Below are 11,598 nucleotides of genomic sequence, written 5' to 3' on the forward strand. Positions count from 1 at the left end.
AATATTCCCTAATAAAGTTTTTTAAATGCAATTTTATTGATATATATTCACGTACCGTATAAGCATCTAAAGTATACAATTAGTGGTTCACACTGTTATCACGTAGGTGTGCATTCATCATTACAATAGAATTTTGAACATTTTTAGTACTCCATAAACAGCAACAAAAAAGAATAAAAATATAAATAAAAGTAAAAGTAAAAAAAGAACACCCAAAACATCCCACACTCCTATCCTCTATTACTTATTTATTTTTTGTCTTTATTTTACTACTCATCTGTCCATATGCTGGATAAGAGTGTCAGTCACTAGGTTTTCACAATCACATGGTCACACCATAAAAGCTAAATAGGTATACAATCATCTTCAAGAATAAAGGCTACTGGATTACAGTTCAACAGTTTCAGGCATTTCCCTCTAGCTACTGAAATACACCAAAAACTAAAAAGGGTATCTATATAATGCATAAGAATAACTTCTAGAATGACCTCTTGGCTCTATTTGAAATCCCTCAGCCACTGAATCTTTATTTTGTTTCTTTTCTCTTCCCCTTTTTGGACAAGTATTTCTCAGTCCCACAATGCCAGGTCCAGGCTCATTCCTGGAGGTCACGCCCCATGTTGCCAGGGAGATTTACACCCCTGGGAGTCATGTTCCACGCGGAGGAGAGGGCAGTGAGTTTACGTGCGGAGTTGCCTGAGAGAGAAAGGCCACATGTGGGCGATAAAGAGGTTCTCTGGGGGGTGACTCTTATACATAACTATAAGTGTCTTAGCTTTTCCTTTGTAGGAATAAGCTTCATAAGGGCAAGCCTCAACATCGAGGGTTTGGCATATTAAGTTGGAAGTCCCCAATGCTTGTGAGAATACCAGGTCTTTCCCATGTAGGGAAGTTTAATATTTCCAGATTTTTCCCCAGTCCCTCAAGCAGACTTTGTACATACCTCTATATTCTGCCCAGATTATTCTGGGATGTATCAAGTCATCAAACTAACCTATAGAAAGCAACAGGATCGCATTCCCTAGTCAAGGTCCCATGTAATTACAGTGTTCAAATAAACTGACCATACAAGTTGTGCTAGTTTGAAAGTGTATGTGCCCCAGAAAAGTCATGTCCTTTAATCCTGGTTCAATGTTGCAGGGGAAAAATCCTCTTGATTAGATTTTCTCCACAGGGATGTAGCGCTCCCAGTTGTGGGCATGACCTTTTGATGAGATTACTTCCACAGAGCTGTGGCGTGCCCAACTGTGAGTGTGGCCTTTTGGTAGATGGAGGAGTGACTCTGCCCATAGAGGATGGGTCTTGTGTAGTTTACTGGAGTCCGTTAAAAGAAGAAACAATTTCAAGGAAGCTCAGAGCCAATGCAGACATTTGGAGAACAGTTGCTCCAGGGCTGATCGAGAGACAGATATTTGAAGATGCTTGTAGTGTCGACAGAGAAAGCAGATGCCTAGCCATGGGCAGAGCCCAGCAGATGTCACCATGTGCCTTCCCATGAGATGCTAAGCAAGCCTGAACCCAGAGTTGTGTCCCATAGGTGCTAAGTGAAGGCCCACAGGCACTTAGAGAGGAAACCACTGGCATCAGAAGCTGGAAACAATGGAGCTGGGAACAAGGAGCAGCAGATGCCAGTCATGTGCCTTCCCAGATCAGCCTTCCTTGAACCAAGATATCTTCTTCTGAATGTTTTAGTTTGGACATTTTTTGTGGTCTTAGAACTTTAAATTGTAACTTATTGAATTCCCTTTTTAAAAGCAATTCCATTTCTGGTATATTGTGTTCCAACACCTTAACAAACTAATACACAAGTTAAATTGGATAGTGTGCTACAGAAAATGTAAATTTTGCACCAGATAAATATATCTTCCTTTCACTCACCTAGCAGTTGAAATTTTAAAATATAGCCAATATCATCCTTTATCCTTTAGTCTGATTTACCTTAGTCCTAACCAGATCAGCTCCATTTATATCTCTAACTGATGTCTGATCTCTTTTTCAGCTTTTTAAACAGTTGTTGTATGGGGTAATGCTGACTTTAATAACTGCAGAGCTCTAGCTCTGAGACTTGGGTGTCACACTAATACCTGAAGTCCCAGGGAATGGCGAGGTTATACACAAAGAGCTCAGCAATTCAGAATTTAGAAATAACAATTACACCTCCAAAATAGATGTGACTGCTGTAAGAGATTACAATCTAGGAAACTTTAAAATAAGCCTCCCCCTGACAACCTATGCTCTCAAATTCAATTCTCAGAGTTTAAACATTGTAGTTAGTCCATTTTAGTGAGGTGTTATGACATCTGTCTTTTTATTCCTGGCTTATTTCACTCAACATACTGTCCTCAAGATTCATTCACCTACTTGCATGCTTCCTAACTTCCTTCTTGCAGCCACTTAATATTCCATTATATGTATATACCACGCTTTGCCCTTTCATTCAGCATTTGATGCACCCTTAGCCACCTCCATTCATTGCAAATCATGAATATTGCCACCATAAACACCAGTGTGTAAATGTCCATTCATGTCCTTACTTTCAGTTCTTCCAAGTATATACGTAATAACTGGGTTTCAGGATCATATGGCAATCCACTCTTGTGGAACCACCACATTGCCCTCTACAGAGGCAGCACCATTCTACTTACGTACCTACAGTGAATAGGTACAACTCTCCCTACATATTCTCCAGCTCTTGTATCTTTCTTTTTATTTTTAAAAAGTTTGATTCACACACCATACCATCCATCCTAAATAAACAATCAATGGTTCCCACTTCAATCACAGAGTTATACATTCACCCCACAATCATATGAAGACATTTATATTTCCTCCACAAAGAATGAAAAAGAGGGAAAAAAGAATAGAAAATACAAATAAAATAAAATAAAAAGGAGAAACAACAACACCAAGAATCCCATACTCCTCCCTTATATCTGACAGGTCACACGGGATGAAATTCATGACTCAACCCCCTCCTCCTCTTGCTGCAATGGCCGAAACTCACAACCCTTTCCCTATTTCCCTCTTGCCACAACTCATGACTCCCCTTGCCAAAATGGTCCTTGAGGTAAAAAATAAGGAGCAAACAGGTCAGAACAGACACAGCAAAGAAAGAAGCAGAAAAGCACCCTCCCTTCCTCGTGTCACTTACCCTTCAAAACGCAGCTCCAGCAACAAAGAACCAGAGCCATTTTTCCTTTCCTTCCACTAGCAGGTTTTGCTGGCTCCTGCATGCCTGTTCTTTCCCTGCTTTCTTTTCCTTCAATAAACCTTTTAAACTTTAACTGGCTGTTCTGCATGAATTCCTTAACAACTCCATGCCTAATATAATGGTGTCAAAACTCAGGAATGGAGATTAGACTGAGGTTTAAGTATCTAGCCCCTCAGGGCTACAGGAACCTCCCAGTTACTCCATTGTCCAAATCAGCGCAGTCATTCAGGTTTCCATGCACTTACTGGCTGAAGTCTATAGGCTTAGACCAACTGAACGTGACATCAGCTCATCTACAACTAATTTGGCCTTAGCTCAAGCTCCCCCCTCTCTCTTTTCACTTTGCATCACCAATGAGGAAAACATTTTCTTCAGCCTCTTGAAGAAAGTGTTCCCTTACCCTTTCCACCTTCTCCCCTTGTAATAAACCCCTTCTATACCTCAGCTCACTGTGTGGTTATGAACATTGGACCAAAACCAGTTACGTCCTTCCTCTTCCCACTACAGCTTGAGCACCCCACTTTTCACTTCGCTGCTCCCTTCACCTTACACCTGTCCTCTATAAGGTAGGGCTGAAGAATTTCTGGGAACTACAGGAATACTTTTGTGGAATACCTCAGAAGGTTCCATGACATCAGTTCACAGAGAAGCCTCTTTTGGGCCCCAGGGGCTCCATTTTCACATGCCCATAAATCCAAGTGCTTAGTTGGAATCTCCCATGAACTACAGCTCTTCTTTCAGTCCCAGTTGGCTTTGTGGATGCCCAAACCCCTTGATGACTTACTTTCTCTCTCTCTGTCATGTAGATGTAAGGATGTCTGCCTCTAGTCCTCAGAAATCTGGCATGTGTCCCTGAACTGTGGCCCCAAAGTGTATTCCTGCTGAGTATCCTCACTCTTTCCTATTTCCTCACCTTCTCCTTCCTTATTATGGAGTTGTCACACTCTATTCCCCCTAAAGACACCCCCTTGGGTTGCGTATTATGCCACTTGAAAGACCTGAGCCTACAGGGCAATATCAAATCTAAAAAACTCCTCTTTTACTCCATGGTAGCTTGGCCCCAGTACCCTTTGAACAACCAAAATTGGTGTCAGAAAATAGCACTTTTGGTATAAAAATTCTTATGGACCTAGACAGCTTCTTGCAGCAGTCTGCAAAATGGGATGAGGTTCCATATGTCCAAGTCTTTTGGATGCTCTGTGCTCAGCCCTCAATCTTTCTTTGTTAACTACCTACCAAATTCTCCTTCTCCCTGAAAAACCAAAACCTTTCACTCCTTCTCCCTCTTCAAAAAATCAAGTCCTTCCACTCCTTTTCCCTCTTCTCCCCTTTCCACCAACTCCTTCGACACAGCTAACCATCCTTCTCCTTATGACCCCCTCAATCCTCTGCCCCTTCTTCACCTTTCACTCCTCCTCCACTTCCTTTCTTGAACCGTTTTCCCCTCTCCATACCTGGTCACAAGGATCAATCCCCTCACTCACTTCTTCAAATACTTTGTCCCTCTCTCCCTCTCCTCCCTCTAGTTCTGAAACCCCCACTTCCTCATCTTCAACTGCGTCCCCCTCCACTGGTCTTTTTCCCCTTAGGGAAGTAGCAGGATGCAAGGCATTGTCAGGGTTCACGTTCTTTTTAATCTCTCTGATCTTTCAAAAATTCAACAATGTTTAGGATCCTTTCCTACAGAACCTACTCAATATCATAAAAAATTTAAATATCTAACTCAAACTGATGATTCCATCTACCAAGATATTACTGTAATTCTTACCTCCTCTACCATCCCAGAAGGAAAAAAAATGCATTTGGGCAGCAGCCACCATTCATGCAGACCAACTTTTTGCTACTGACCCTCAAACTTACTCACAAAGCTCTGCTGTGGTTCCCTTCACCCCCTAATTGGAATTACCAACCCAATTCTCCTAATGTATTCCACTTCCTCACTTGTCTCTTAGAAGGAATAAAAAAGCAGGACTTAAGGCAATCAATTATGATAAGCTTCTAGAAATTTCCCAAAGATCTGAAGAAAACCCCACAGCATTTATGAGCCATTTAACTGATTCCACCCTCAAATACACTAATTTAGAATCAACTGCTCTGGAAGGACGCCTCTTCTTACACACGCACACACTTCATTACATAATCTGCCCCAGACATTTGGACAAAACTCCAAAAACTAGAGCAAGAACCACAAACATCACAAGATAAACTCCTCCAGGTTGCTTTCTGTGTTTTTGACAATAGGCAGGAGGAAAGGGATACTAAAAACTCAGCTCAGGAAAAGCATAGAGAGGAGCTAAGAAAAGCTCACTACTTATTATTGGCCAATGCCTTGTGAGGATCCACCCATGTCTGGTGAGATGGAATACACCCGGGAACTGAAGCATCCCTGGGTCTGTTTTCACTGTGGCCAGAAGAGACATTGGGCAAAAGCTTGCCTTAATCCCAAGCTGCCTCTGCAGACTTGCCCTCTCTGCTGCAAGACAGGACACTGGAAAGTTGACTGTCCTTCAGCCTCACACTATGGAAATAGACAGCCATCCTTGACAAGTGGCCACTCCTCAGGATTTGAAGTCTCAGACTTCCTTGGCCTAGCTGCTGAAGACTGATGGGGCCCAGGCTTCTCAGCCCCAACTCTTCTCAACTCCATGACTGAGCCCAGGGTAACCATCCTCATGACAGGTAAGCCAATCTCTTTTGTAGTTGATACAAGAGCCACATTTTCAGTCTTACCTGTTTTCAAAGTGTTTAACTCCTTCCCTCATGTCTATAGTTTCTATAGTTGAAATTAATGGAAAAATCACCTGTCCACTACAAATCTCACTCATAGCCTGCACTCTTCAAAACAATTTCTTTTCCCACTCATTCTTAATAATGCCTGCCTACCCAGTCCCCCTCTTAGGATGAAACACTCTAACTAAACTAAACACAGTTGTCATGGTCAGGTTCACGTGTCAACTTCGCCAAGTGGTGGTACCTGTTTGTCTAGTTGGGCAAGTGCTCCCTGTTGTGATGAGGGCATTTCATAGAATTAAATCATGATCACGTCAGCTGCATCCATTTGTAATCAGCCAAGGGGAGTGTCTCTTTTAATGGGTGATGCTTAATCTAATCACTGGAAGCCTTTTAAGGAGGATTCAGAAGAGATAGGGTCTCTTCCTGCTTTGGCTGGTAAGCCTCTCCTGTGGAGTTCATCCAGACCCTCCATCAGAATCATCACCTTCATAGCCAGCCCTGCAGATTTTGGACTCTGTGTTCCCATGGTTACATGAGACACTTTTATGAATTTTATATTTGTGAGTGTTCCCTGTTGATTCTGTTTCTCTAGAGAACCCTAACTAATACAGCGGTGCTCACACTTTCTTTACTTTCATAGCTAAGCCTCATGACACCTGCAGTCCTACTACTTACCCTCAGCCACAATCTTCACCCAACCCCAACTTTAGTCATTCCTGCTGTGTTATAAGTATTTGACATTATTCTGACAAGTTTGATTTTAATGGTCATTGTATCTGATGAAATATTTGCTTAGAGTAAGTGTAAAGGATATAAAGGATGCGATTTTGTTAAAAGGAAAGAAACAGATAGCTTTGTCTTAAAGTAAATGGTTGCTAGAGAATGAAGAAAAAGTTGACAAAACCTGAATGAATATAGTAAGTCATAAAATGTTTGCGGAAAGGAAAATAATGGTCAGAGTCAGAAAAATCTGATGGGTCTATCTAAAAAATGCTTTAAAGCTTTAATGTCACATAATATATTAATAAAAAATTACAACTTGTTTTCTCTCTGTTAAAATAACAAAGTTTTCTTGGAGTGCTAATTTCTTTTAGTAAAAGTTATAAAAGTCTCGTCTACTTATTAACTGAACAGGAGTCTATACCCTGGTCTACCTGTCACCCAAAATTTCAGTGACCCCCATTAACCAATCCTTTCTCATTCCCCTGCAAATAAGCCTAAAACCAAAATGTGATGTCTTCCTTCTACCTGTGCTAGCCACTCTAGGCATCCTAACAGGGGTAGGTACAGGAGTTGGCAGTCTAATCATATAACAAATGCTTTCGAATTTGCTTGGCTGCAAAAACACAGTGCAAACCCTTCCTGGTTTGGAATGTCATCGTGGCTCCCTTACCTACTTCCCCTTATAGGGCCTCTTATCATTTTATTAATACTTCTCACACTAACACCTCAGTTTTGCAAACTCATAAATCAATTTCTATGCTGCACAATTGCCTCAGTTCATACATGTTACTCTTAAGCTCTTTCAGGAACAACATCCTTGGTTACCAAAAACTTGCAAGACAAGAACTGGATCACTTGCCCCCCGACCACTGCTGCATTGAAAATCCTGCTCCCATTCCCAAAAGCCCCCAACATCGCCCCTGTTCAGCAAGAAGTAGCCAAGAACAAATGGCGCCCCACCTCCCTCCCCCAAATCTAGCCTATCCTAAGTATATATATATCAAAAGGCAGGAATGACATGTCACAAGGGACAAAACTCATGATCATTCCCTCCTCCCCTTGCTTCAACGCCTGAAACTCATGACCCTTTCCCCCTCTTCCCCCCCGCCACAACTCATAACTCCCTTTGCCAAACATTCCTCGAGGCAAAAAATAAGGAACAAACAGGTCAGAACAGACATAGTGAAGAAGAAAGCAGAAAGGCACCCCCCCCCAGCATCATTTACCGTTTTAAACACAGCTCCCACAATAAAGAGCTGGAGCCATTTTTCCTTTCCTTTTGCTAGCAAGTTTTGCTGGCTCCCACCTGCCTGCTCTTTCCCTACTTTCTCTCTCCTTTCTTTCTTTTCAATAAGCCTGTTAAACTTTAACTTGCTATCCTGCATGAATTCCTTAATGACTCCATGCCTAACAATCTCTCTCTCTTATCAATGTTTAGCTTTGGTGTATGTTACACTTAAAGGAAGTTTATTTCAATGCTACTGTTAAATACAGACTCTAGTTTGTATTGATTATATTTTTTCCACATACCATCCCGTTTTCAATACTTTGCACTGTTGACATTCATTCATTATTCCTAATGTAGAAGCATTCTTTTATTTGTACATTTAATCAGCATCATTGTCCACTCTAGGTTTCACTAAGTTATACAGTCCCCATCTTTATCTTCTATCTTTCCTTCTGGTGTCGTACATGCCCCTAGCCTTCCTTTTTCAACCATACTCACACTCAGCTTCACTTAGTGTACTTACAATATTTTGTTACCATTAAATATTATTGTGTTATCCATTTCTGGATCTTTACAATCAATCCTGATGAAATTCTGCACTCCTTCAACATCAAATGTTCTATCTCTACCCTCTTTCTATCTCTTGTTAACCTGTGTTCTCAACTATAACTCTCAAAGTTCACTTGTTAATGCTAGTTCATGTTAGTAAGGCCATATAGTATTTGTTTTTGGCTAACTTCACTCAATATAATATCCTCAAGCTTCATGCATGTTGTTGCATGTATCATGACTTTATTCTTTATTCTGACATATCATATCATATTTTTCTCTCTTTTTACCCTCACGGATAGTCTTCATTTCTTCACTCTTCTCCAGACCTCCCTCTCCTGTATTTTTCTACCTGCTTGTAGTTCTTCCTTTAGTATTTCTTTAGAGCAGGTCTCTTGTTCACAAACTCTCTCAGTGTCTGTCTGTAAATATTTTAAAATCTCCCTCATTTTTGGAGGACAGTTTTGTTGGCTATAGAATTCTTGGTCAGCAGTTTTTCTCTTTCACTATCTTAAATATATCATACCACTGCCTTCTTACCTCTATGGTTTCTGCCAAGAAATTCACACATAGTCTTATTGAGCTTCCTTGTATGTGATGCATTGCTTTACTCAGGCTACTTCCAAACTTCTCTATTTTTGTCTTTGACATTTGACAATTTGATTAGTAAGTACCCTGGAGTAATTCTATTTGAATCAATTCTGTTTGAGGTATATGTAATTTTCGATCTGTAATTTTATATCTTTGTAAGAGATGGGAAATTTTCAGTGATTATTTCCTCCATTATTCTTTATGACCCTTTCTCTTCTCTTCTCCTTCTGTATACCTATCACATGTATTTCCATGTGCTTCATATTGTCATTCAATTCCCTGAGATCTTGCCCATATTTTTCTATTCTTTTCTCTATCTGTTCTTTTGTGTGTAGGATTTCAGATGTTCTGTCCTCTAGTTCACTAATCCTATTATTTTTTTTTTTTTGCCTCTTTAAATCTGCTGTGGTAATTCTTCAATTTATTTTTCAGCTCTTTATTGTGACTTTAATTCTCATAAGTTCTGCCATTTGTATTTATAAGCTTTTGAGTTTTTCTTTATGGCCACCCAATATCTTCTTTATATCCTTCGTCTTTTTGCCATACTTTCCCTCAACTCATTGATTTTATTTTTAACTTGATTTAGCATGCTTGTTTGAGCTTATTAAATTAGTTGTTTCCACTTCTTTGTCTCATTTAAAGTGCTAATTTGTTACTTTGACTAGGTTATATCTTCATTTTTTCCCACTATGACTCATAATTTTTCCTGGTGTCTAGGTATCTGATTTCCTTGAATACTTTATTCTGGAGGTTGTTTTCAATCTTTTACCTAGGGTTTTATTGTGGGGTGGCTTTATTCTCTATTTTTTGACATTCAGTTCAACTCATTTTCCTCTAACATAGCTTCTATTTAACTGATCAGAATTTTTCGTCTCATATTTTTCTGGTTCTTGTCCAGACTAAATGGAACCTTATTTTGAGGAGGATCTTCCCAGATATGATTTACCCAAATGATATTTTTCCAGACAAGAAAGGCCCAGATTTCAGAAGCAGGGTGACTCAGTATCAAGTTTCCCTGAGGGTGATACCCTGAAGGTTGTCTGACTTTCCTGTGAAGCCTCTAGACTCTGTGCTTTTCTTATCCTGCCCATCAGGTGGTGCTTTTCAGCTACAGCTCCCTATGAGTGTAAAGTTGTGTGAAGCCTTTAATTCTCAGCCTGCCAAAGGTGTGGCTGAAACAGAGGCTGAGGTGGAAGTCAGGCTTCAGCTGTTTCTGATTCCCAGCCCCTGGGGTCTGAATTCTATGAAGAAGGACTGCCCCTTGAGTGGGCACCATCCCCCTTTGGTTGGGGGAAGATATGCCTTTAGGGGATTTTCTCTTTTACTTGACTTGTTATTTTGCTCCCAGACCTATCTTAACTCTGCCTTTGCCTGGGTCAGCAATTGAAAATGCGTGAAGCTTTCTCTAATGAGCTATTTAGAATACTTTTTTAAAAAAGAAGGAAAAAAGCAGAGAAAAATAAAATATAATAAAATCACATTTCAGAAAGACAGTCTCCCCTGCCCCCAAGGTTTGCTGGTCAAAAGCCAGAGTTATTGACCTATACTATGTGCCCCTTTTCTTGTGGCACAGCCTTTTTTCAGTATTCTGAAGTTGGTCAACTACTAAAGTTTCCATCTTTTGTTTTGTTTTATCTTCATCAGCCCCTTTTCCTTTTTTGTCAGTGGAGACCTCAGGGTTACTTTCCTGCTTTCTCTGTGCTCAGAGTTTGTATTCAGCAGTCCAAATTTGTTAATTAAAATCACAATTAGAGTTTGGTTGAGTTACCTTCCTTTGCTCCTAGTAGAAAATGTTTCTTTTTCCCAGGGGGAAGTGTCTCCAATAGAGCCTGCCATGCTAGTGGGGGAGGGGTGCCAGCCTCTGCAGTTTGGGAGGTTTACTTACAGTTCTGTGCTATGATGTCATTCCATCTACCCATTCCATACTGGTGCACAATGTGTGTCCAATCACAGATGACCCCCAAACAGTTGTTCCAGACAGTTCCTGGTTATTTACTAGCTTCTCTAGAGGACAAACTAAATTCCACACCTCCCTATGCTATCATCTTGCCCTGCCTCTAATCATTAATAGGAGATACATGTAACTCTGTGGGGTTGAAGAGAGGAGTTGGGTAGGACTGACATCTTGGGCTCAAAGATGAAGTTAAGAAGTATGGAGAGATTTCTCTTTGCACCTTTTATTATTTTTCATGTAAAATGAAAAAAAAAAAAGCTTTAAAACCAAACCAAAGTAGTATAGCAGGAGGAAGCTGAGTAATGGTGGAGCCATCTGTAAACATCAGGGGGAAGGGATTGACTAGAACAAGGATTGGACTCTTTCTAAGGGAAGACATTTATCTCCAAGCTACACAGGCAGCAGCTCCCACTGTTATACCAAGAATAGGATACCGTACTCTGGGTTTGGTGGTTTATGAGATCTCAAAAATATCTGTTCATGTATCTTGTGTGTGTGTCCCTCTGTGCATTCTCTACCATTGCACAGGTCCTGGATATATGTGCATGTGTGTATTTGTTCAGGGGACAATAGAATCTCGAAAATCAATAAGTGAATTTCTGCCCCTTC

The 11,598-nt window shown here is 40.5% G+C and overlaps 1 long non-coding RNA gene across 2 annotated transcripts in view; it reads right to left on the reverse strand.

Moving 5' to 3' along the window:
- Positions 1-11,079, reverse strand: part of LOC143661610 (uncharacterized) — a 28,514-nt gene extending 17,435 nt beyond the window's left edge. For both annotated transcript variants that reach the window (XR_013164725.1, XR_013164724.1), the window contains exon 1: positions 10,804-11,079. This is a non-coding gene — a long non-coding RNA (uncharacterized LOC143661610). The remainder of the gene's footprint in view (positions 1-10,803) is intronic.
- Between the last annotated feature and the right edge of the window lie 519 nt (positions 11,080-11,598).

The sequence above is a fragment of the Tamandua tetradactyla genome, chromosome 17 (assembly GCF_023851605.1).
Source record: "Tamandua tetradactyla isolate mTamTet1 chromosome 17, mTamTet1.pri, whole genome shotgun sequence".
Classification (NCBI taxonomy): Eukaryota; Metazoa; Chordata; class Mammalia; order Pilosa; family Myrmecophagidae; genus Tamandua; species Tamandua tetradactyla.